The following is a 26,864-nucleotide window of genomic DNA, read 5'->3' on the forward strand; positions in this document are numbered from 1 at the left end:
TTAAAATGACCTTCCTCCCTACAATAAGCACATTGATTGGGACCTAGCAAAGGTCTTGGAATGAATGGTTCAGGCTTTTGATACAACCTCTGAAACTGCGGAGGCTGTTGAAACTGAGGCTGAACATAACGAGGAGGATAAGCCTGTTGCAAGAGAACTTTAGTTTTTAATTCTTTCGTCTTTTTCTCTTGTTTTTCCCTTTCTTCTTTGTCTCTATTTTCATAATATTGTGCAGTAGCCAATATCTGGGCGGAAGAAGAAACTGCCCATGAACTCTCGGAGTCTTTTAGCTTGTGTGATAGTTCAGGAAGCAAGTTATATATGAACTTATCCACAAATAATCGCTGTCCCCCTTCTGTAGCCATATCTTGACCACTGTGATCAATGAATGTCTCCTCGAATCGGGTAAAGAAATCGGAAACACTTTCATCTTTCTTTTGTTTACATGCTGCTAGCTTATCCCAATTAACTCTCAAAGCAGGCATCATTGTTTTCATTAATGTAATAATCCTACCAGGGAGTTCTGAGATCAAAGCGTCGGGCTTTGCACCACCTACTTGACCTCTATCTGCGGCAATAATAGCGTTCCAATCGCCGCCTAATTCTTGAGCGTGATCCTCTCTACGAATTTTAGCCCATATTGTCTGTGGAACTACATTTCCCATCAACATGTCAATATCTGCTAGATTCATAGTACATGCATCAACTGTTTGCGACAACTCTTTATAGTAACCAGCAGGATTTTTGCGTGAATCTGGTAGTGACTGTTTAAGTGCTAAAACTTCAGACCTTTTCCAGGGGACATGTATCCATATGCGCTGAAAATGCTCAGGAATAGCTGGATTAGCACCTGCTGCTGCAACTTCTTCCTTCCATATTGGAGAAACCTCTCTCATGGGATAGTTTTTCAGTGCTGTCCTAACTGAAGGATCAGAATCAGGAAAAGTCTGTGAGAACAATAGGGATCTGAAAGAAATAAGTGTTCTGACAGCGTTTTCAACCTTAGGACCCACAATAAGTCCTTTGTCAAAGTCAGCCTGAACATCTAACAGATCCTGTGGGACCGAACCCAAATTCATATCCTCCCATTCTTTAGCGAGAGTATCGCACATAACTTTAAAAACATATCTCTGCGTAGGTGCATTCCATTGCAGAAAGGTGGACATAATATCAGACGTACTATATTGGGGACCCTTCTTGATCCATCTACAAGCAAGTGAGTCCAATTTTTCTCGCTCTTCGGAGTCTGGGAATTGACTACGAGACTGTCTTCGAGAAAAAGCTGGAGACACATTTAAAGCTTCAAAGAAAGGTGATAAGAGACCAGAGACAGTATCTGCAAATCGCTTACGCATAGATGGAGAATTTGACATAAGGATAGGGGACAAGGTATTAGGTGAATTAACTAAAGGAGCATTAGGAATTGCCAAAGGAGCAGAAGGCAAAGGAGTTAAAGGCAAAGCTGGCATAGGCAATACTTGAGGAGGCAAATGTGGAAAAGCTGGAGCAGGCGGAAGCACAACTGGCGGCTGAACAGGCTGTAACATCGGGGGTGCATTAGCACCTTGTACATAGGGCGGAGGCAATTTCAATAAGTGGGACATTAAGGAATCTTCCTCAAAATCTTTTCTCTTATCAAGGGAAGAGATAGGCAACGTCGGATAGCATTTATCTATTGCCATTCGATGCTGTCTGTCTGAAATTTCCATTGCATTATCTATTTCATCATCTTTGAATTGCTGAGCAGCCTGTATAATCGTCATTCCCTGTGTTTTCCTATCTCGTTTCGCTTGTTTAATTTCTCTCTGTTTGGCTTCCTTACGCCAAAGGCGAAAAGAGTCAAACATTGCCGGCCGGGCTTTTCTTTTAAATAACGTTGCTTCTAAATTATCTAGCACATCAGTTTCGAAACTACCATTTTCTGGCCATTTTAAAACACCATCTTTCTTTGTATATCGGGTCCATGTCTTATTAAAGGCAATAGGACCAACACCATGTTTAGAATAGAGCTCATATGTGGGAGTTCCAACCGAAGGAATCGGACAGGAGTCCTCAAGCTGGGAGTCCCTATTACAACCAAAGCAACAAAGTTTTCCAAACTTAGTCAGACCAGACATCTCACGATTTTTACTGGCTGTTCACAAACATCAAGGGGGTAAAACTTTCAGTTTACACAGCACAAATGCACTTACCCCTCGGCTTTGGCCACTGCAATGGCCAAATCTAAGGACCTAAGGACAAAACAAAGACCAAAATTTGTGGGCGCGACCCACCAAATACTTAACTAAGGATGTCTTCTTACACCAACAGAGGCCCGTCTATCGTCTCGCTTTACCATACATCATCAAAGAAAGGGCCAAGGCAGGGCGGCAGTCAGGGCAGCAGTCGTCAGTAGCCGTCAGGAAGGAGTAACCGCGCTGAAAAAGACCTTCGGACCACTTCGACATACAGGGGTCGCTTGACGTGGCTCGCGATTCCTCCAGAATTTTCTTGCGGGGTTCCTCACGACCTTCAGGCAGAACCGGTACCGCTGAAGCCGCCCCACGTTGGGCGCCAGTTGAAGAACCAGAACCTTATGGGCCTGGCGGCGCAGGGTACGCCTGAAATCTCCTTGGATTCACCTGCCTCAACTAACAGAGACACGGGACACTCTGTCAGGCGTAAAAGATCAGATTTTATTAGCTGCAGCTAGTACAGTTGTCCAAGAAGTACACAAGGTATGTTCTCAGGAGACTGCCACTTTACTTTGTGGCGCACAATCTTATATACCGTATAAAAACCATTTATTAACTACATACACTCCCAGAACACATAGAAAGGAGCCAGTAAGAATAATGTAAAGATAGAACAGAGCCAATAGAAATGTCGGAAAACAAGACAGCACCAATAGAAGGAATTGGAAAACAAAGTATCAAGTGACTTAAGGTTGCCTCCCCTCCAGCTGTGTTTGTCACCCCTCCCTTGAACTAATTCATTAACCGATCCACAACGAAGTTGCATGTGGTGCGATAAGTTTGTGTGCGTTTGGAGGACAGTTGTGAAATGAGAGAATACTAGCAAAGGACAGCGAAGGCCAGACGATAAGATAAGATCGGCGGAGAATAGTGTGAGCCTACAGATAGTTGAAACAAGGATTAGAAAACCAGACAGGGATTAGTGTACTCGGTCAGACCTTAATACCAGCCTTGTAAAGATAGAGGCAGAAGGCTGTTTTGAACACCATGTTGCAGAATAAGCAGAAAAGGCAGAATGGACTTCGTTCGCTGTGCTGCCTGAGTGAAGGCAACATAAAATGGCGGCGGGCCACAAAATGGCGGGTCGATACGATCGTATTAAAAATCGAATTTCCTCAGGGACACACATAGGGCAATTTCTTGTGCAAATTATGTTTAAGGGGCCTGGCAAAGTGGTATGTGCCCTAGTGCAGTCTCCTTCCCTGAGTGCTTCCGATGCCTCCATTTATATTGTGCAGGTATTGTTAGCATAGTGACCTTTGTCTGTTTGTCTCTCTGTCTATTGTGCATACCATTGCCCTTCCATTGTGCCGTGAAGTGGGTGATGTGTGTGTCCATTGCAGTGCTGTTTAATGGGTGTGGTGTTTGTGTTTTATGACACATCCATACATATGTCAGTTGTATGCAATGACAGTCCATGGCCTCTGAGGAATGTGAGTATATTAGTTGTATTTGTATCTGTGATGTTGTTCTGTTGTTGGTGTTGTGTGAGACAATGTTGTGTAGCCTTCACTATTCCTGTGCCTGAGATGAGTGGATGTGTGTTTTTATGCAATGTTGCGGTTCAGTGTGAGTAACCTGACCAAAGGGGGTGCATTGTGACTGTGAATGTGCCCATCTTTATGTATGATTCAGACTGTGTACACAATGAGACATGTACTTGGTGCCCATAGGGGGACCACCATATTATGTGGATGACAGCGCAATGATCTGCTGTTGACCATAATGACACAGGTGTGTCTGGCGGAAACACAGGCTCTGCTGGCCTGTTTGTGCTGTCTCTTGACGCAGCAGTCTGGTCTGCCTAGCAGTGCCACGGGAGCCCTGTGGTCTTTGCTTCATAGGCCTACATGACTGTAATCTGGCGGTCCAACAGCCAACCCGATGGCGGTCCGACCACTGCCATGGCTGTCGACTGGGCTCAAATTCGGCATGCCAGATCAACAGGCAGCCAGTGCAGGTACCTATCTTAATTTGTGTTACAAGCTACAGAGGGCCCAGGCTGGTAGCCTAGAGGCATTACTATGGTTGGAAATCAGCTGTAGTGGCTCAGGCCAACCACATAGTTGGTTCTTCTCAGCAACTGTTGGACTTAAAAGATCTCTGGAGCAGCAACCTAAGTCACTCAAGCTTTAAAATCAGTATTAAAAAACGCATCCGCCTCTGGTCATTTCATTCCGACAGATAACTATTTGCAAAACACAAACACGCTTGGGCAGTCATCAGCAGGTATCAGCCGGCAAACCTAGCATCATACCATTCCGGCACGTAATCCATCTACTTGGAGACAAGACTAATGTGTTTAAGACTTGGAGAGTGTCCATTCCTGAAAGAGCTACCCAGCTAGCATCGCCCAAATGTGGACATAGCTTGTAGGAGCTGCGGCAGTGGTGAAGAATCCTTTGAACACATCATATGCCTCTGCCCAGCATTGCTGAAAGAACGCAGAATCAGATTACGGAAAGAGTGGAATAGACTGGGAGTCTGTACTTGACGGCAGGCTCTCATTGCCTCGGCAAACCCAGATAATACAGCTTTGAACATTTTGTTGGTGAAATTTGTCTTCACTGTGTCCGGCAAGTTCAGTTGGCAGGGGCTCAGCAGGTGGGCACTTTGGCCCTCTCCAAACCACGTGCTGAGAGTTCCAGTTCTTCAACCATTCTCCATCAGGATATTAGCTCAAATAACTGATAAGCTATGTGACAATGTGCTATAACTGCCTTCTGAGTGAAGCAATCCAGATGGTGTTTGCTTCCAGAGACATCTCTTGTCCCCCTGTGTTGCAAAATGGTTGGTCTCATGTCACACTAGTACTTTACTAACAATTGCATTGCTACCCATCAGTAACAACTTGCCACCATCCCTGCTGTAGCCAATTGGATGGTGGCCTCTTTAAGGATTATTTATTTAGTTCTGTGTTGTAGAAAGGTTGTCCTAAGGCATTAGCGCTTTAATTATATCGCCGTGCGGCTACAAACGATGATTTCTTTGCTGACATTTTTGCTGTTCAATTGTTGTTAAATACTCAGTTTGAACAACTAACTTAATAATTTTGCTGCTATCAATGTGTCTTTTTAACTTGTTAGTTTTGTTTGTAAAGTATGTTTTTAATGTTGATGACACTGGTGGGTCAAGTGTGGATTTATTCCTTTCTTTAATAACTGACTTCATTTTCATAGTTACAGTCAACTTGGTAAAATGTGCTTAGTGATTTTCTTTATTCTTTTTATTTAATTTTAGTGGTTTTAAATAATCATAAACAATAAAGATATAATTACCTCCAACAATCTAAGCTTGAATTATTCTACAAACAGCCAATTTGCAAGTGAAATAAAAATATCAGTAGCCTATGCCCCTGTTACAGAGATAGGCAACCAGTACAATTTACTGATAAAAAGTCTTTGTTGCCAGCAAAAGGAAGACAAACTAAGCCCCCCTAATGGACTATTTCAATGACACTTAGGTTGGCAGACTGCATTGCTCTGGACACAGTCACAAACCTGAATTCCAAATACCATGGTGAAATGTATATGACAACACAAAAAGCCAAATCAAACAGCGCCGAGGAATGATGGCACAATGCCTTTCAATCCAGACTAGGCAGAACCCAACCTACACTCCATAGATGTATATCAGCATTACAAGAGGAGGAAAGCTAGCCAAATTGCCCCTAAACCTAGCAACCGACCAAATGAATGTATGACCATGCTACAATTTAAAATCAAACTCTTCATAAATAACAAAAGGGTAGATTACTTAGAAATGATAGCCAAAAGCATATAATGACATAAATATTGACCTACCAATGTCCTAAAATATTATCACAAAATTTAAACCAACATAACAAATCATTTTTTTGACCAGTAACAAATAATATTTTAATGTAGCAATCAGAAAATAGAATAAAGAACATTTGTTATGAAGACAGAGAAAATAACAATCACTAGTCACCAATCAAGAAACTAAAAACAAACGCAATCCATCACATAAATTAACTACAACACATGAACCACCCAAATTCAAATAACATTCACATAGGGCCTGAATACAAGTTTGACGGTCTGTTAGAAATGGGGTCTTTGGTTGACAGTCAGGTTACCCCCTGTTCAAGCAATGACCCTCACTCTAGTCAGGGTAAAAGAGAATCACCCTCAGCTAACCCCTGCTTACCCCCTTGGAAGCTTGGCAGAGCAGTAGGCTTAACTTCAGAGTGCTAGGTGTAAAGTATTTGTACCAACACACACAGTAACTTAATGAAAACACTACAAAATGACACAACACCAGTTTAGAAAAATAGGAAATATTTATCTAAACAAAACAAGACCAAAACAACAAAAATCCAACATACACAAGTCAAGTTATGAATTTTTTAAAGATTAAACTCAAAAATAGCGCTTTGAAAAACATGCTTCGATGAGGTTTTAACACGGCATCATGACGGAGTCGTTCCCAACAAGCCGACACCAGCGGCGCCGGACACGGAGTCACGTAGACCCCCAGGTACAGTACCTTTGGTGAAGAGTGAAAACAAGTCGATGCGCAAAGTCGGGGATCGCGGCATCTATGCGAAATGTTGAATCCATGCAGTTCGAGCTGCGTCGGTCATGATGTGGTGCGACGACTTCTACGGAGTCGCGGACTTCAGTGGGGCGGCAGTGGCGTCGGGCCTGCGAAGGTCGTCACTTTCCAGAGAAGATCACGGAGTCAATGCAGGTGGCGTCACAGGATTCAGCAACAGCGTCGGTCCGAAGTCGTCCAGAGTCGATTTCCTTGGATTTCCACCAGCTTTCCTTTCAGGGGCCCGGGGACTGGATAGGGCACCACTTGTCAGAGCAGGAGTCTCTCCAGAGACTCCAAGTGCTGGCAGAGAGAAGCCTTTGCTGTCCCTGAGGCTTCAAACAACAGGAGGAAAGCTCTAAATCAAGCCCTTGGAGATTTCTTCACAAGATGGAATGCACACAAAGTCCAGTCTTTGCCCTCTTACTCTGGCAGAAGCAGCAACTGCAGGATAGCTCCACAAAGCACAGCCACAGGCAGGGCAGCACTTCTCCTCAGCTCTTCAGCTCTTCTCCAGGCAGAGGTACCTCTTGATGTCCAGAAGTGATCTAAAGTCTGTGGTTTTGGGTGCCCTTCTTATACCCAATTTCTCCTTTGAATTAGGCCTACTTCAAAGTAAAGTCTCTTTTGAATGTGAAATCCTGCCTTTCCCAGGCCAGGCCCCAGACACTCACCAGGGGGTCGCAGACGGCATTGTGTGAGGACAGGCACAGCCCTTTCAGGTGTAAGTGACCACTCCTCCCCTCCCTCCTAGCACAGATGGCTCATCAGGAAATGCAGACTACATCCCAGCTCATTTTGTGTCACTGTCTAGTATGAGGTGCAACGAGCCCAACTGTCAAACTGACCCAGACAGGGAATCCACAAACAGGCAAAGTCACAGAAATGGTATAAGCAAGAAAATGCTCACTTTCTAAAAGTGGTATTTTCAAACACACAATCTTAAAATCAACTTTACTAAAAGATGTATTTTTAAATTGTGAGCTCAGAGACCCCAAACTCCACATGTTCATCCGCTCCCAAAGGGAATCTACACTTTAATCAGATTAAAAGGTAGCCCCCATGTTAACCTATGAGAGGGACATGCCTTGCAACAGTGAAAAACAAATTTAGCAATATTTCACTGTCAGGACATATAAAACACATTGGTATATGTCCTACCTTAACCATACACTGCACCCTGCCCTTGGGGCTACCTAGGGCCTACCTTAGGAGTGCCTTACATGTAAGAAAAGGGAAGGTTTAGGCCTGGCATGTGGGTACACTTGCCAAGTCGAATTTACAGTTAAAACTGCACACCCAGACACTGCAGTGGCAGGTCTGAGACATGATTACAGAGCTACTTATGTGGGTGGCACAACCAGTGCTGCAGGTCCTCTAGTAGCATTTAATTTACAGGCCCTGGCACCTCTAGTGCACTTTACTAGGGACTTACTAGTAAATCAAATATACCAATCATGGATAAACCAATCACATATAATTTTACACAGAGAGCATATGCACTTTAGCACTGGTTAGCAGTGGTAAAGTGCTCAGAGTTCAAAAGCCAACAGCAACAGGTCAGCAAAAATAGGAGGCAGGAGGCAAAAAGACTGGGGATGACCCTGCAAAAAGGGCCATTTCCAACATGGTCCAACAGCTGCCTTTTGGTGGTCCAACCGCCAGATTATGAGAATGACAGTCAAACTGCCACAAGACCGCCGCAACCACCAGGATCTTGGATCCTTTGGTGGTTGGGAAAGCTGTAATCAATCGTAGCAGTGCCGATTCCGGCCCCGCCATGCTGATTATGACCTGCCTTTTTGCTGAGCTTATTGTGCTGGGGACCCCACCACGAAAAGCTTGGTGGAAAGACAGGGAAGGGGCCTCAAACAGGGTCCCATGGTGATCTTGCTCATTTGTCAGTGTGGCTGGGGGCACATGTTGTGCCCCCCTACTCCTGCACTGTCGGTTCACACTGTTTGTCATGCACAACATTATGCATGGCAACAGTGCTCCTGAAGTGCATGTGGTGCTGCACTGTAGTGGCATGTGCTTCAGGCTCACTTTAAGAGCCTAAGCATGCTGCCGCAGCACCACCACTGCAGACACTACCACCGGCTTGGCTGTAGTGTTGTAATGTGGCATCCGGAGGAGGCCGGCTTGGCGGTGTCCTCCTAATCGCCACATTGGTGGTCTATCGGTCCAACCACTAAACTTGAAATTGGGGACATAATATTTACATAATCAACAGAATATCACATTCCCCACCAAAAAAGAAGTGAAATAACTAACACATACTGTTCTGAAGCTGTAGATCCACCTCTGTAACTATGTTGTCAAAAATAGTAATCCACCAAAAAATGGAAAAATATTGTCCAAAAAGCCAAATAAAATGCAAAAAAAGCAATCCAAAGTATGTATGAACCTGAAAAAGTGATTAAAAAAAGAGACCTGCTTCAGGAAATCTGAAATAAAGTCCATCAAAGTAAAGAGCTTATTATATTATAAACCAAAATTGACTTCCCTTTAAAAAACAAAACAGAATCTCTTGATATCCATAGGACAGGTTTATAGATAGAAACCTGCAAAGTAAATTAGAAAACCCACCCGCAAAACACATTACATTCTGAAAATTGAACATACATCACACTCAACCTTCAAAATATAAGTAAAATACACAATTTAACATAGCATAACATAAAGATACATAACTAAAATAGTGTACTAAAAAAAGCTACAGATTGATTTTAAAAAGTCTCATTAATAATTCTAAAAAAAGCCACAAGCTACAAACTTGTAGACCTCCCTCCTATATCTACCCTAACCTCAAAACCCTTAAAAAAGGACTTACTAGACACCCAGAAATACTTTACTTCAATCTGGTTTCAGTAAAATAGACAAAAAATAACACAAATAGATTACAAAATAGAAGGTAGAGGTAAGTAAAATGTGCGCTAAATGAAACTAAAGAACAGACTATGGGCCTGATTATGAGTCTGGTGGTCCGAAGACCTCCATACTCGTGGTGGAGGTCGGACCGTCGCTGCTTTCCGACTGCCATCTTACAAGATTGGAGGTCGGTGCTGCCAAAAGACCGCCGTCTCCACCAGGATGTCTGATCCTGGCGGGATGACGACAGTTGTGGTTGTAATCAACCAATTGCAGGAGGCCCCTCTCCCTGGCACTGTCAGAATACGCACAGTTTGCTGTGTAGACAGTGTGCAGTGCAAAGGTGCTAGGGAGGCCCCTGTGTGACTGCATTGGACTTGGCTCCATGTGGAAAACTCATAATGGGGCTGGTGGGGAGACCGTCAGCTCTGCGGCGGTCTCCTCACCACAGGTCTGGCAGGGTTTCCGATGGCCAAAGTCATAATCAGGCCCAAAGTCCTCATAGAAATTAATGGAAAATTAAGTAAAATCGATGAACTGTATGAAGCAATTTTAAAACAAATTATTAAACTTGTTACAGATGCTAAAAAATGTTAAAATGTTAAGAAATTGTAATGTCTAAATTAAATTATGGCATAATATATATTTGCAATTATTTATTATATACTTAGAAATATGTGTTAAAATGATGCATATAAAACACCGTAAGAAATGTTAAAATGCTGTGTAAAAATGGAAAATATACAACATACAATTCTAAGTAAGTATAATTTACTTTTTTGAAAAATATAAATTATAAAAAACTTATTTACTGATCTTCATATACATCTTTATTTTAAAATTGATATATGTTCAATATGTATGTTTAAAATTGTAAACTTATACAATAAATAAACTTTGAATACATAATGTAATGTACAAAAATGTGTTAGGCCTTAATTCTATAAAAAATGTCATTATAGATATTATTGCCTACGAACATACAACTATTTTTATTATATTTCTAAACACCAACAGTACTAATAAAATACTGTTTCTACTACATACAAATACAATTAAAATAAAAGATTTCAGTCTAAAGTCATAAAATTAAATAATCACATTCTAACATGAATGATTTTTAAAAAACGTGCTAGGCACTGAGGGCATTATTATGAGTTTGGTGGTCCCACCACGGGACAAACTTGCGGGGAGCATGCCACTGCCATGGCGTTCCCCCCGAGAGCTTTGCAGTGTTTCTGCCAGGCTGACTGGTGGGAACACTGTAGTATGCGGTTTCTGTCGGGCTCCCCAGCATGAACAGTGCTATGATACTGGTCTCTGTTCCCTGAAGGGAGCTGAGGCCAAAACCCTAGCACATAGCCCCATTGGAATGTGCACTGTCTGCAACGCAGACAGTGCCTATTCTGACAGTGCTGGGCAGGGGGGTCTCTGCACTGCACCCCCTGTGGCACACGCCAATGGCTTTCAATTGGCAGGGACCCCACCATGAAAAGGCTTGCAGAAAGCTGAGTTGTAATCAGCCAGGTGGCTCTGAACTCCTTGTTGCCCCGGCTGAGTACAACTCAGACCGCCATAGGACCATTGGGAACCACAGTCCTGATGGAGACAGCAGCCCCCTGGCAGATCCGTACTGTACTCCCAATCAAAAATATGTTTAGCACTTTAGCACAATATCTTAATTAGAGATTGAGATATGAGTTTCTCTGGTGAACCCTTTCAAGGCATATGGTTAAGACAGCTTCAGCTATGCATCCAACATTGCCAGCACCATTGCCGAGATTGATTTGCCAATGCTTGCTGGTGTTGTTTTTGAAATCATTGTAAAAATGACTGATGTAGTAAATATTGTTGTGTGTAATATTGTTTGTAAGTGTTAATTAGCATATGATTTATTGTAGTGTGATTCATTGTAAATATTGTTTAATGTTATGATAGTTTTGGATAATGACTTATATTTTTGTATGGTATCAACTTTAGAAATTGTGAATATTTTCATAATTATATTGATTATTAATTGTCATATTTCTTTTTAAATATGTATATAGAGATTTGCAGTTTTGGATAGTGTGTTTTTAGAATATGTGTTACTGTATTTAATAGCTAAAGCATTGTGGTCCTCATTACAACCCTAGCGGTAAATCCCGCTGACCGCCGTGCCGACGGCCGCCAATATACCGTGTCCGTGGCGGAAATCCACTACGGGTATTATGACCCACAGTTAGAAATCCTCCACTATACAGACACCCACACAAGTCCGCCACACCAAAGGTCAGTGATAAACTGGTGGTACCAAAACCCACACGTTATGCCAACAGGAATACGCCCACACTGTCACGACCCACGAATCAACGCAGCGGTCTTTCAACCGCGTTAAACCATTGGCGGTACACACTGCTGCGCTCAAAATACACACGCACTTACAAAACACAACCACATTGGACAATTCAAAATACACACACCTGACACACATACACACACCACACCCACACACTCACACCACTATAAAACATACACCCACATTACCCACAACCCCTTACAACAACATTTTTGGAAGAAGCAGAGAGACAGAAAAGCTACGACAACACCAGCACCCAGAGGCACACAACACCATCACTCATACACCATCCATGCACATCACACATCACACCACACACCCTAACACATCACCCCACACATCACATCAACCATCACCTCACACATCACCCACACCACATCATGGCACCTCAAAGACACCCCAGGTTTTCTGAGGAGGAGCTCAGGGTCATGGTGGAGGAAATCATCCGAGTAGAGCCACAGCTATTCGGATCACAGGTGCAGCAGACATCCATTGCTAGGAAGATGGAGCTATGGCGGACAATTGTCTACAGGGTCAAGGCAGTGGGTGAGGGACAGCATCCAAGAACACGGGATGACATCGGGAAGAGGTGGAACAACCTACGGGGGAAGGTAAATTCTGTGGTATCCAGACACCAGGTAGCCGTACAGAGGACTGGGGATGGACCCCCACCTCCTCCCCCACAACTAACAAAATGGGAGGAGCAAGTCTTGGCAATCATGCATCCTGAGGGCCTCCCAGGAGTAGCAGGAGGACTCAACTCTGGTAAGTCAAAGCTTTACTACTATATCCCCCACCCTACCTGCATGCCATCACAAACTCCTACCCCTTCCCTCACCCCATCACTCCACCACCTCACATATACCCAACTATCACATCCACACATCCCAATAGCAAGCCCTGCATGCAACACCAATGCATGGACACCCATCACAGACCTGCATGGACACATCACCACAGCACGTCCAAAGGAGAGACTCAACCAGGGCACACAACCACCACTCACTCAAGGGCCAGGGCGATAATGCAAGCACAGTAGTAGAGGGAAACAAACCCATTGTACTAGATGGCACACAGAGATACAAAAACAATGCATTTACACCCCAACAGGACCTCTACCCAACTTCACTGGACAGGAGGTGCCAGCCATATTCAGTCCCCCCAGAGAAGAGGCACACAGTGACGACAGCAGCTCTGCTCGCCTGGATAAAGATGACCAGCCCGGCCCGTCAGGGACTTCTGGACAGTCGGTTCCCCTGCCACAGAACCACCCCACAAACGGTCCTTGCGATCCAGGCACAAGACACAGAACATTGCCAAGACCCCGCCAGGAAATAAGACTCACCTGATTGTCACCCTTCTGTCCCACTATGTCACCCTGTCCACCATGAACTGCCATTGCTCCCCTTCCTATGCACCATTGGACAATGCACCTGTGATACAAAGAGACTGAACTCTACCATGGATATTCCTCAACAATCACCCCAGTACATTGCACATCCCCCACTACTTATTAGCACTTAAATAAACACTCTTGAATCACAAAACAATCTGGAGTCAGTCTGTACTTTCACCAATGTATTATTACAACCTCTTAAACAAATATCAATGTAAATGTTCATTTGAACATACCAACGTATGACAGTTGTTGGGCAGCAGTAAACATTGCAGAAGGCAGAATGTGGTACCCAGATCTGAGAAAAGGAACGCCATAGTGAACTGTCAGGGTCCATACACAGAGGTTAAAAAGGCTGACTTATACAATGTCCTACAGTTGTCAGATATGAGAGGAGCTGGGACAGTCTCCTAACTGTGTCTCACTGGAAGTACTGCATGATGATGTTGTTTTGGTTGTCATTATCTTCTTCCTCTGCCTCCTCTTCCTCACTGTCCACAAGCTCAACAGCTGCCACAAGACCAACATCAGGGCCATCCTCCTGCAGAAAAGACACTTGTCGTCGCAATGCTAGGTTGTGCAACATGCAGCATGCCACGATTATCTGGCACACCTTCTTCGGTGATTAGTATAGGGAGCCACCTGTTAGATGGAGGCACCGGAATCTAGCCTTCAGGAGGGCAAAAGTCAGCTCAATAATCCGCCTAGTTCGCCCATGTGCCTCATTGTATCATTCCTCTGCCCTTGTCCTGGCATTCCTCACTGGGGTCAGTAGCCATGAGAGGTTGGGGTAACCAAAGTCACCTGTAAATGTCGAGGGATATCTGTAAGAAATACACCAACCCTTAGGGACTACCCCATACCCAGACACCTATTCATACTGTGTGGGGACCTTGGGCTCACCTATTAGCCACACATGGTGCCTCTGGAGTTGGCCCATCATATAAGGGATGCTGCTATTCCTCAAAATGTAAGCGTCATGCACAGAGCCAGGATACTTGGCATTCACATGAGAGATGTACTGGTCTGCCAAACAGACCATCTGCACATTCATTGAATGGTAGCTTTTTTGATTTCTGTACAACTGTTCATTCCTGCGGGGGGGACAAATGCCACATGTGTACCATCAATGGCACCAATGATGTTGGGGATATGTCCCAGGGCATAGAAGTCAGCTTTCACTGTGGGCAAATTCCTCCACCTGGGGGAAAACGATGTAGCTGCGCATGTGTTGCAGCAGGGCAGATAGCACTCTGGACAACATGTTAGAGAACATTGGCTGAGACATCCCTGATGCCATGGCCACTGTTGTTTGAAAGGAACCACTGGCCAGGGAATTGAGCACTGACAGGACCTGCACTAGATGGGGGATACCTGAGGGATGGCAGATAGCTGACATCAGGTCTGGCTCCAATTGGGCACACAGTTCTTGGATTGTGGCACGATCAAGTCTGTAGGTGATAATGCTGTGTCTGTCTTCCATTGTCGACAGGTCCACCAGGGGTCTGTACACCGGAGGATGACACCATCTCATCATCTGCCCCAGCGGATGGGTCCTATGGAGGAGAATGGTGAGCAGAGGGTCATGTACCACATAGGTTGCACAGGTGTTTTTACACTAATGTGAGTAAATCAGTGTATGGCGTTGTCTGTCTGTATTGCTGCCCAAATGTGCTGTGATGCAGTTAGGTGCCATGCCATGTGCCACCCTGAAATGGTGGCTGCCTGACCTGTAAGGTGGGACAAGGGGAAATGAGATAACTGCGCCGGCGTTGTGCAATGTCGCGGTAGGCGGTAGAGGACCGCGGTGCAAATCAGCATTGGTTATCATTGGGCCCTATGGGTTCCAGGAGCCAACGAAGATGTATGCCGGTGGTGACGGTACGCACCGCCGCGGACGTGATCGACATTTTCTATCTGTACACTCACTTGATACCTGACTTTCAACAGGAGAGGACCTACACTGCAAGTGCTGCTGTGACGTGAGTCTGGGAGCGACAATGGCTACAGTGTCTGGGGAAAGGGCCCCTGCCTTCACTTTGGAGAAGTTGGAGAGACTAGTGGATGGGGTCCTCCCCCAGTACACGCTACTCTACGGTCCTCCAGACAAATAGGTGAGTACACTGTGAGCATGATGCGTGGGACGTGAATGTATGGAGTGGTGTGGATGGAAGAGACATTTTGGGGGGAGGGGCTGAGGCCTGCATGTGTGGATGGTGAGTGTATGTGTGTCAGGGCATGGGTGGGAACTGGTGGGCAATGAGTATGACGGGCCGGAGGGGAGGGTAAATTCCTTTCCTCCTTTACCTTTCCTCTAGGTAAGCACCCACCAGAAGAAGGGTATTTGGCGTGCCATCGCCAAGGAAGTGTGGACCCGTGGGGTCTATCATAGACGGAGCACCCACTGCCGCAAGAGATGGGAGGACCTGTGCCGCTGGAGCAAGAAGACGGTGGAGACCTACCTGGGGATGGCCTCCCAACATGGAAGGGGTGCCCCTCGCACCATGACCCCCCTGATGTTCTGGATCCTGGCAGTGGCATAACCGGAGTTGGATGGGTGCTTGAGGGCATTACAGCAGCCACAAGGGGGTGAGTACAGTCTCATTCACCTGACTCTGCGTGCTTTATGAGGTGTCTGGGTGGGGGATGTGGGCTGTGGGTTGCCCTAGAGCAGGGTGAATTTGGTAGGGTAGGTCCCTTGTTAGGCTGGCTCTGTGGCACTCCAACCCCAAAAGTGGTAGTGGCCATCAACAACTAGTCAGGCTCCTGTGGGTTCCAGGTGTGCAGCTAATGGGGTTAGGCATATTCCCCCATGGGCAGGTGATTTTCCTAGGAACTGTTAGTGCATGGCCAAGTGCATAGGGCTGCTCTCTGTGTATTCTGATCACCAACGGTAGTGGTGTTGCTGGCATTGACCATGTGTGTCCTCAGTCTTTCCCCCTTCTTGTTTTGTCACCCTGTCCTTCTGTGGATTAGCATCATTTGGCAGAGGAGCAGTGGCACCTCAGCAGGAGGGAGCTGCAACCCACTTGGCCCAGGAGGGTGAATGTACGGAGTCTGAAGGCACCAGTGGGACAGAGGGTGAGGGGAGCTCCACGATGGGGACCGGAGGGGACACCAGTGACAGCGACTCCTCCTCTGATGGGCGCTCCCTTGCGGTGGCAGACACCTCTGTGCCCACTGCAACAACAGGTACAGCCGCCACCCTACCTACGAGCACTGCACTCCGAGCACTGCCCTCCCCTCAGCGTGTTTCCCGTGCCCGCTCACCCAGGAGGGTGGGCATCTCCTTCGCCCAAGGCACCTAAGGCCCTGCCCCAGTCAGCCATGCTGCCCTCAGTGAGGAGGCTATTGACCTCCTGAGATCCCTCACTGTTGGCCAGTCAACCATTTTGAATGTCATCCAGGGTGTCGAGACGCATTTGCAGCAAACAAATGTATACCTGGAGGGCATTCATTCTGGCGTGGCAGCCCAACAGAGAGCAGTTCAGGCTCTGGTCTCAGCACTCATGGCAGCTATTGTCCCTGTGTCCAGCCTCCCCCCTCCAACTTCCACTACCCAGACCCAATCCCCTCTACCTCAGCCTATCCCAAGCACACCTGCAGACCAGCATGCACACACATCAGCACACAAAAATGGCTCAGGCAAACAAAAGCACCACACATCCCACAGGCACTCACACAAGCCCCATACCCATGCAGAGACACCAACATCCACTGCCTCCTCTGTGTCCCCCTCCTCCACGTCCTCCACCTCCCTCCCAGTCTCGTCTCCACTCACACCTGCATGCACTACATCCTCAGCCACTACCTCCATCACCAGCACGCCCATCAGTACACACCGCTCACATGCAATCACCACCGCCACTACCATTCACATGTCCCCTGTGTCCTCTCCCAGTGTGTCTGTGAGCCCTCCTCCTAAAGTACACAAACGCCGGCACACACCCACTCAACAGCCATCCGCCTCACTACAGTCTCTAACCCATGCACCTTCACCCAAACCCAGCAGATGTACACCTCCTACAACCACTACCTCTTCCTCCACTCCCAAACCCCCTCCATCTTCCCGTCCCAGTGTGTCCAAAAAACTTTTCCTGTCTAACATTGACCTCTTCCCTAAACCTCCCCCATCCTACCCCTAGGGCCACGTTGTCTAGAGCCCAGACCAGCACTTCAGCCACCAAATCGTCGTCCACTGTGGTCCCTGCAAGTCTGGGAGGGGGCACCCATCAGGGCTGCCAGTGTGCCCTCTACTGAAGCCAAGGACCACCCTATTCCGCCACCTGCCAAGGTATAGAAGGGGCCAGCATGCAGGAGAGAAAAGCCACACCACCCACACAGCAAGGCCTCATCCAGAACCACAGAGGACATTGCCAAGGTCCCTGCACCGTCTTCCAAGGTGGGGAAGGGACAAAAGAGCAAAGGAAAGTCACCTCAGGGCACAGAGCTTCCGGGTGAGGGACTGGTGACCCACATTTCTCCAGGCGGGCCAGCAATCTCTACCATTGTGGGCACCGCCGCAACAACCGCCACCTGCCCTGCCGCCTGCACTGCGACCTGGACCGCCACCTGCACTCCACCTGCACCGCCACCTACATGGCAGCTTCCACAACTACAGTCACCAGCATCATCCCGAGTGGGCAGCCTTCAAAGGCTGCCGGAGATGGCCTGGTGTCTCCCTCCACTACTACAGACACCTGCACCACGGGTACCACCGGCAGCATCTCTGCCACAGACACCGCCACCTGCCCCGTGACGTGCCCAGCCAGTGTCACTACAGCGGACATCAGCATCATCCCCAGTGGGCAGCCGTCCAAGGCTGCAGGAGACATCCTGGACCCTGCACACACTACATGAGGCACCCCCACCAGCACAGGCACTACCAGCAGTTTGCAGCCTAAGTCATCGCAATGTGGAGTGAGGCTCTGCCTCCATGGTGTATCATGCTATCTGTTACCGGAAAAGCTTGTGGCTCAGACACCCAGGTGAGCGAATGGGAACTGCCACATCTCTAGTGCTGCAACACTGGGCACAAGGCCCCCCCCAGAACCAGTGGAGAAAGGCATCCACTAACACAGTCCTTGGCAGGATGAAGCACTCTGGGCACAAAGCCCCCTCCAGAACTAGTGGAGAAAAGCATCCGCTCACCTAATCCTTGGCAGGATGAAGCACACTGGGCACAAAGCCCCCTCCAGAACCAGTGGAGAAAAGCATCCACTAACACAGTCCTTGGCAGGATGAAGCACTCTGGGCACAAAGCCCCCTCCAGAACCAGTGGAGAAAGGCATCCGCTCACCTAATCCTTGGCAGGATGAAGCACACTGGGCACAAAGCCCCCTCCAGAACCAGTAGAGAAAAGCATCCACTAACACAGTCCTTGGCAGGATGAAGCATACTGGGCACAAAGCCTCCTCCAGAACCAGTGGAGAAAAGCATCCACTAACACAGTCCTTGGCAGGATGAAGCATTCTGGGCATAAAGCCCCGTCCAGAACCAGTGGCAAAAAGCATCCTCTCACCTAATCCTTGGCAGGATGAAGCACACTGGGCACAAAGCCCCCTCCAGAACCAGTGGAGAAAAGCATCCACTAACACAGTCCTTAGCAGGATGAAGCACACTGGGCACAAAGCCCCCTCCAGAAACAGTGGAGAAAGGCATCCCCTTGAGAGACTGTGGCTTTGCACTCCCCAGGACCAAGCAGTGGGTAAACCACCCACTTGAGAGACTTGAGATACTGTGACTTTGCACTCCCCAGGACCAAGCAGTGGGTAAACCACCCACTTTAGAGACTTGAGAGACTGTGGCTTTGCACTCCTCAGGACCAGGCAGTGGGCATGGAGCCCCCTTGAGGAGCAGTGGCATTGTCCCATCATCCGGCTTAGGTGCCCCCTCTCCTCTTCCCCCTGAGGTGCCTGTTTTTTTTCAACCTGATGCCCCTGCAGTGTTCTCTCCATTTTGAGGCAGGTGTCATTTGTGGGCTTCGCCCATGCTTTTTGGGACCAATGGTCCACGGACATTTAATGGGACAGTGTACACACTTGTGTACTTGCTGTTAATATTTGTACATACTGATGATTTACATTTATCCTGGCCTATTTGTTTTTCAGAATATTGCACTCGTTAAACTCATTTCATTTGGTCCTTGCCTTCTTCCAAGGGGATAGAAGGGGTGTATCTGTGATGTGATTCCATATATGTGTGTGTGGGTGTGTGTTGTTGTGGGTGGGGAGAGCGGATGTTGCGTGCGTGTGTCACTTTCTTTTCCCTCCTCCTCTCCCCTGTGTGCTAGGTGCAGTACTCACCATCGTCGTCGCCCCCGTCTTTGATGTTCCTGGTAGATGAGGAGGTACACCAGCATCGGCAGGACCTGTAAATTGGGCTCCATGGCGTCCTGCTTCCTCGTTGAGTGTCGAGAGGTGAGTGGTTTCCCTTCCAGAGACTGTTTCTGCCGTGGTTTTGTTGGCATTGGTACCGCCCCGGAAAATCTGGCGGATTGGTGCCTTGTAATAGTGTGGGCGGTACATTGTCTTCCACTTGTCTGTTGGCGGTTACCGCTGCAGTGTTTGTTTCTTCTGCCATGGCGGTCGGAGTGTTAAAGTGTCTGTCTGTGTTGGCAGTTTCCACCATGGACATAATTCCATTTTTCTTACCGCCGGCCTGTTGGCGGTATTACCGCCGCTTTATCACCGACCGCCAGGGTTGTAATGAGCGCTTCTGTGTCAGTTTGGAGTACTGACTGTGTATATAAAATGTTTAATTTGTTCTACCTTCTTTAAAATGTTTTTAGAATGAAGTGTATATAGTAACTTTTACCTCTTTAGCATCTTACACCTCCATCAAATAGCCTTAGATTTCAGTGTGAACAGTATATGTAACCTACTTAGTGTCCAACACCTTCCCCCAGTATGGTTAAATTGGTGTGGGAGTAGTAAATGTCATCCCTTTAGTGTCCAACACCTTTCCCCAGTATGGGTAGATTGGAGTGATAATAATAAAATGTCACCCCGTTAGTGTGCAACCCTTCCCCAATATGGTTACATTGGAGTGGGAATAGTAAATGTTACCCCTTTTATGTTCAACACCTTCCCCCAATATGGTTACATTGGAGTGGGAATAGTAAATCTCACCATTATAGTGTCCAATGCCTTCCCCATATTGGCTTAGATTGGAGTGACAATAGTAAATGTCACAGCTTACGTGTCCAACACTTTTTCCCAATATAGTTATATTGCAATACAAATAATAACTGTCACTACTTCAGTGTAAAACTCCTCCATTAGTGTCAAAAACCATTGCCCCTTACCATGAGCACAGTATTTTTCCATTTAGACACCTCAGCAGCGCCGAAGGGGCTAGGATGTTACAGAAGTGGCTGCAGAAGAACAGCTGGCATCCACCACATACTGTTGCAATAGAAATATTTGAAGCCCTTGCCTAGTATAGCTAACGCGGTGGCCATCTTGGACAAGCGCGTCATGTAGTTTAGTATGAAGTATGTTAAACGAAAGTGAAATATTTGAAAGACGTCACAAAGGAAAAGACTAGTTAAAAATATTTGTAAAGTATACATTTTCCTTAAAACGCTTGATGTTTTGTTTTGAACTGTGACGGACAATTTAAATGTGCTTTGTTGGTTAGTCTGTGTCTGCCACAACAATACTGAAATAATACTTTGAACGTAATAACAGTGCTATAAATTAACATAAGCTGTCCCGTGCAATGACAAATCCAAAGCCACAGACACCAGAATAACTTTCTTTCAGGAAGCTGATCTCTGCGAACATATGTATGGTGGCTGTCTTATGAATGTCCCTCCATGTAACTGAAACACGCATTCTGATGAAAACAATAGTTAAAATAGTTTAGCGCTATATTTAAATTACTGTGGAGCTTTTTAAATTTGATATAATATAAATATTTTGAGTCGTACTCCCAAATAAACAATGAGCAGCTCAGCAAACACTGACAGTAAAAGGGAGAGTGCAAACTCATTGTGCTTCTCCTTAAATGAGCTATCCTTGGGGAAAGCGGCCCAGCATGCCTCAACAGATAAAGACTAGCACTGTGAAAATAAATCGTGGGACATCAAAGGCCATTGATTACAATGAATTGGGGGACATCAGCAGCCTGAAATACAATGGAGGACACACATGGGCATGGGATGTGAGAGGAAAAAACGGTGCTCAGCGCTAATGAGAACAAAAGTGTTCCTGTGGAGGGCTGGTAAATAAAGCTAAAGAAAGTTCCTAAATTGACCATAAAATAAGAGATATTGGAGGGATACTGTACTTGATTGCTGCTCTTGGGTAGGGAGAAACACGGGAAGAGGCATGATAGATGCATGCCATGGTCAAATGGGGAGAGAGACTGCAAGAGTGACGATAGTGCCAGCAAATGGAAAGACTGTGGGTGGCCTGAAGCCCACAAAGAAGGCATCTAGACATCAAATGTGCACCATCTAAAGCTGAGACCTAAAAAGGATATTTTTATCTTTGATATTCCTGGCAATTATATTTCTGACATCCAAATATTCTTCACACGTTATTTTTGTATCACAATTTGTTTTCTAATATTTTGTCCAAGCACTGTTTTTCATCCAATGAGACACTATAGAAAGAGGCCTGTCTTATGCAAATGACTACTGAGTCTACTTCCTTTGGGAACAGTTCATCCAGGTATAGGCCCAGGAAGACACAGATAACAGTAGGGTGGGTAATGGGCATACTGAGAGGCTATCTGTTTCCATGGCCAGACATTGGTTGTCTGATAGCACAGATTTAAAGGGTAATCTAGGCAGTCATAAATGACCAACAGGAGTTAGTAGAGGCGAGGATGCTTTATGCTTTATCAGTAGGCAGTGATGCATAAGTCACAGTAAGCCACAGAGGAGAAAATCAGGGAGACTAGCAAGACAACATCTCTGCCATGGACCAATTGATGGAGGTAAAAAATAAAGTATGGCAATACTTGTTAAAGCTTGTAACACCAGGCAAACACATAATGTGTTTAACAAGAACATTAATTAGAATTTCCCTTCCTATTTGTGTGTGTTTATGAGCAGCTCCGAGACCCTGTGTCTTTCATGTTTGTTGACTGTTGGGAAGGCTTCCCTTTATTGGTCCATGCAACGTTGCCTTAACACATTGCTCCGCCCTCTGAAATGTACCACTGTGCTTGGTCTCATGAGTCAGAGCAACCCTAGGACCACTCGTTCTCCCCTTCACCACCATCCATTTCTCTGGTAACTGTGATAGGTAAACAAGTGATGTAGCCTAGGATACTTGTATGTACATGGGACTCACAAAGAAACTTAGGGTCTGATTATAAGTTTGGTGGATGTGATGACCCATCTGCCGAACCTCCGATGGGGAGGTTGCTGCCATACTGGCTACCTCCCTGCTGGGCCCATAGTGACTTTCCTGCTGGGCTGACGGGTGGAAACCAAGGTTTACCGCCCGTCAGCCCAGTGGGAAAGTGGCAGCAGCATTGTCTTCTACTGCGAATACAGCTGGCGGCAATGCTTCCGTCCGCAGGGTGCACCAGCACCCTCGCAATGCTCACTGTCTGCACAACAGATGACTGTGGGATGCTGATTTCTTCTTTATGGATTCATTCTAGTCACCTCGAGGCATAGTATGGACATGACAGCAGCTTATTATATACTTTTGTGGTAATGCATTTTTCTTGTTCATGGCAGAGTTCATAATGAGATGTAGGCAAGGGATACCCTGAGTATGGCCCTTTTCTACAGTTTCCTTCTTTTTCTTCTCCTAATGTTTCTCCTCCTAAAGTTTGCATGAGTACGCAGAGCTGAGTTGTATTCCTACATGGTTGAAGTATCTTGTAAATTCTCTGGATCAGGCTAGTTCATGACATGTAGCATAGATGCTTTAGTAGGCTCCGGACGTAGAATGCATAATGTACCTTTCCAGTTATTGCAAACAGTTGCCCTTACATTCTGTCTTCTTCATATATACATGGACAGTTGGGGAACTTCTGGCATCGGATGTGCTTTTTGTAGTCATTGGTGGTGAGTGTTTAATGGTGGGGTGTTGAATGTTCCAATTGTAGATCGCCCACTTCAATCAGCATTTTGCCTTGTATGCTTTAGATTCATCTATGTAGCATATTTTAGCTTTCTCTGTTAGCTTTCTGATTCACATGTTCGTACATTTGAAGGAATATTTTATTGCTTGCTCGATTGATTCTCTTTCATGAGTGGGTGTGGTAATTAAAATGTGATGTAAAGGCAGGAACAGAATTTCTTGTTTGCAGTATTCAGTGTCATGGGTAGGCGTGGCCATTCAAGTGTGATGGTAAATGCAGGACTAAGAGGACAATTGGAGAAGATGGTGTATTTTTCAGTCCTGGACTTTTTGCCCACTTAACACTTCACAAGAAGTTGATGGTAAGTTGTGACTCCTTCACAGTTTTTTGCAATCCGTCATGTGCTTATGTCCATGTATCTAGCATGAAGAACAAGGAAAATCGAAGTAGTCAAATAAAAACAAACATCTTCTGCAGTACATAACTAGTCCCTTTATTGTCCATTACAATTTTACCAACATTAGTTTAATAGACGCTCAACACACACGTGCCATCGCCTGGAGATTGTAGTGCCCTAGTAATACATCAACTATAATATTCATCATGGAAACACCAAGATAACATATAGCTTACAGTGTATGGCAAATAGATATTATACTTATACTAGCTGTTTTGGAGCAAGGCCATGCTGTGCAGTACAATAACACCACTCTGTTAAGAGCGCTACCGATAAATATAATACTTTAGAACTACATTTATTCTAGTGCTTGTTTATTGGCCAGGCTTAGAAAATAATTGCCAATTTCAAGGAATTATTTGTTATATAGTATGGAACTAGAGCTGATTCTTCAAACATTAATATTTGGCTACAATGTAAGTGGATAAGCAGCTAATTTAAATGTTGGCATTGTAAAATACACATTTTCAAAATCAATTAAGACATGCAAAAGTATATTCGCTTTAAAATGCGACTACCTCATTTCATTCATTTGTTATGTTATAACGACAGAAGTTGGCAAGAACTTTCTAAAGTTTGGACTGCATTCAAAATCTCATCTTAATATTTTGTTTTTGCGCAAAAGAACAGTCTCATACTGTAAACAACATCTTGCATTTCCATACATATTTTATGCTCATTTGAATTTTTTTGCTGTTCTCTGAATATCACACTGTTCTGATTTAAGATTTGTGAGAGACTTGAACAATTTTACTCAGTAGCTGCACTGCTATCTATCTATTGCTTACTTTGGTTAGGAATAGTATTCCATGCATGTTTTCCTTTTGCTCACACGTTTTGTTTGGTCTGGACGTCCACTCTCCTAGAGAAGGATTTAGGTCAGTCCTCTTCACCCAAGGATGATGTGGGACAGCTGCCATTTGGCCGTTATCATGGAAAAGTGTCAGTCACATGTTGCTGCCATGCATTGGCTTGTGGGTGTGTAGAAGCCTAATTATTCAGCACCCATTCAGGATACAAACGACCGTTAGCCAGCTCTTCTAGATAAACATAATGAATTTATTAGGGATAGAATAGAAAGACATGTACATGGAGGATGCTCTGTACTAGTGTACACTCGAGCAGCCTAATACAAGGAAGTAATACACAATCTTTTATAGTATTAAACCACAAACATAATTCATCGTCTTATTGGTTCTTTGGCTTTGACGTATGACTACTTCTCCATTATGGCTGAGGTCGTTTTTCCTATCATACCATATATAGTAACAAAAAGCATAGAAAAGGATTTTACACAAGGTGGCCTGCGTGCCTAATATCACATGGTCCATCTTGTGACAGAACTTGAGAACATCACATACTCAGACTGGTACTTTCCAGAAGGGAGATTGCTTCAGCTAGCATGCAATGACGATGATATTTCATGATGGCTGTTCAGAGGGCAAGCCTTGCAACATAATGCGTTCCTAGCAGTAGCGAATTACATTTGTAGGCCTCTTTACTTAATGATAGGCCTGTGCAGAGATTGTCATTGTGTATCACAGGGGCCACTAGGCATAGCATACCTAAGAACTGTAAAATGCAATTCCACATTCCGCCCTCTGATACTCAATGACAAATCTAAGGGCCATGGTGTATTGCTCTCATTTATACCTCTTGTTCGTCCCTGTTGTCATCCTTATATCTTTTTCTTTGATAATGTGTGTGTTTCTGGTGACAGTTTTTTTTTTTTTCAAGAGTAGGGCCAGGAAGGATGGACAAACTGGTATGAGCACACATATCGTTATCAGTGCCACGATCCCTATCGCTAGTACCTCTACCAACCAGGTACCCCAACCCCTGAACCATGCTGCTACTCGATCCAGCATTCCTCCGACTTCTCTCCCATCTCCCACTTTCCCAGCTCCTTCTTCTACCTTTTTTATATCCTCTATTTCCTTTCTTATATTCCCCACGTTGGTGTCCTCTTCCTGCGCACCCCGCCAAGTGTTCTCTTTTCCCCCTTCTGTAATTCTGTTCTATGCGCCATTTGTGGTAGCACGAATGCTAGGTAGCAGGTACCTTGCCAACCTGCTGGCAATTTAAAAAAATGCAGATGTCCCACATATAATAAATATTCCTTTGGGAGGTGTCAGGCCTATGGACAAGCCTGTTGTGTCATTTCTTTTGTAGTCCGGGCTCAATGTTGTATTGCAAATACTATGTCCCACATCAATTCCGTTTTTGCTAGTGTCTGCGTTACCTCTTGAGCATTTGAAACACCATGGTGCCTTTATTTCTGTATCTATGGCCAGGCATGGTATTCATTGTTCTGAGCCATGATCCCTTTCAGTGTAACCCTTCCCTCTTTCTGTTGTAAATGCATTCAATAAATTATCTTCTTCTTTCTTCAGGTTCTAATCTCCTACACTTCTTTCTTCTCCTTCTATCTTCTTCCTTCAATTTATTTTACACTCTTTCTACCAATTTTCCTTGCATATCACCTACATAAGGTTCATCTTCCAAACCATAGTCATCCCTTTTTCTCCTCATTTCTCCTTTGTTTATATTTTCTCTTATTCTCTCCTTTTTTCTTTTCCCTGTTCTCATTCCTTTTAAATTTCCCCCTAACATATTATCTAATATGTTACATGCCACAAATTCTGTGAGGGGCATTTAAGTGTAATTTCTTTTCTCCTGGCTAGTGGTCGGTAGGTGGGTACATATATAACAATCAGACACATTTGCTAGTTCTTTGTACATTGATACCATTTGCACAAATGTATTGGCCTTATATTCTTCTCCATCTTCTTTCCATTTTGTATATTTCACCCATTTTGTTTTATCCTCCACCCTCTCATGTTGTTTTGAGATATTGTTGTTATCACCACCGGTTGCTCTTTCACCTTGGCCACTTTTGGGGATGTAGTGTTCCTGGTCGAGCCATGGAATATGTATGTCGTCTTTATATACTATCAGGAT

The sequence above is a fragment of the Pleurodeles waltl genome, chromosome 5 (genome assembly GCF_031143425.1).
Source record: "Pleurodeles waltl isolate 20211129_DDA chromosome 5, aPleWal1.hap1.20221129, whole genome shotgun sequence".
NCBI lineage: Eukaryota > Metazoa > Chordata > Amphibia > Caudata > Salamandridae > Pleurodeles > Pleurodeles waltl.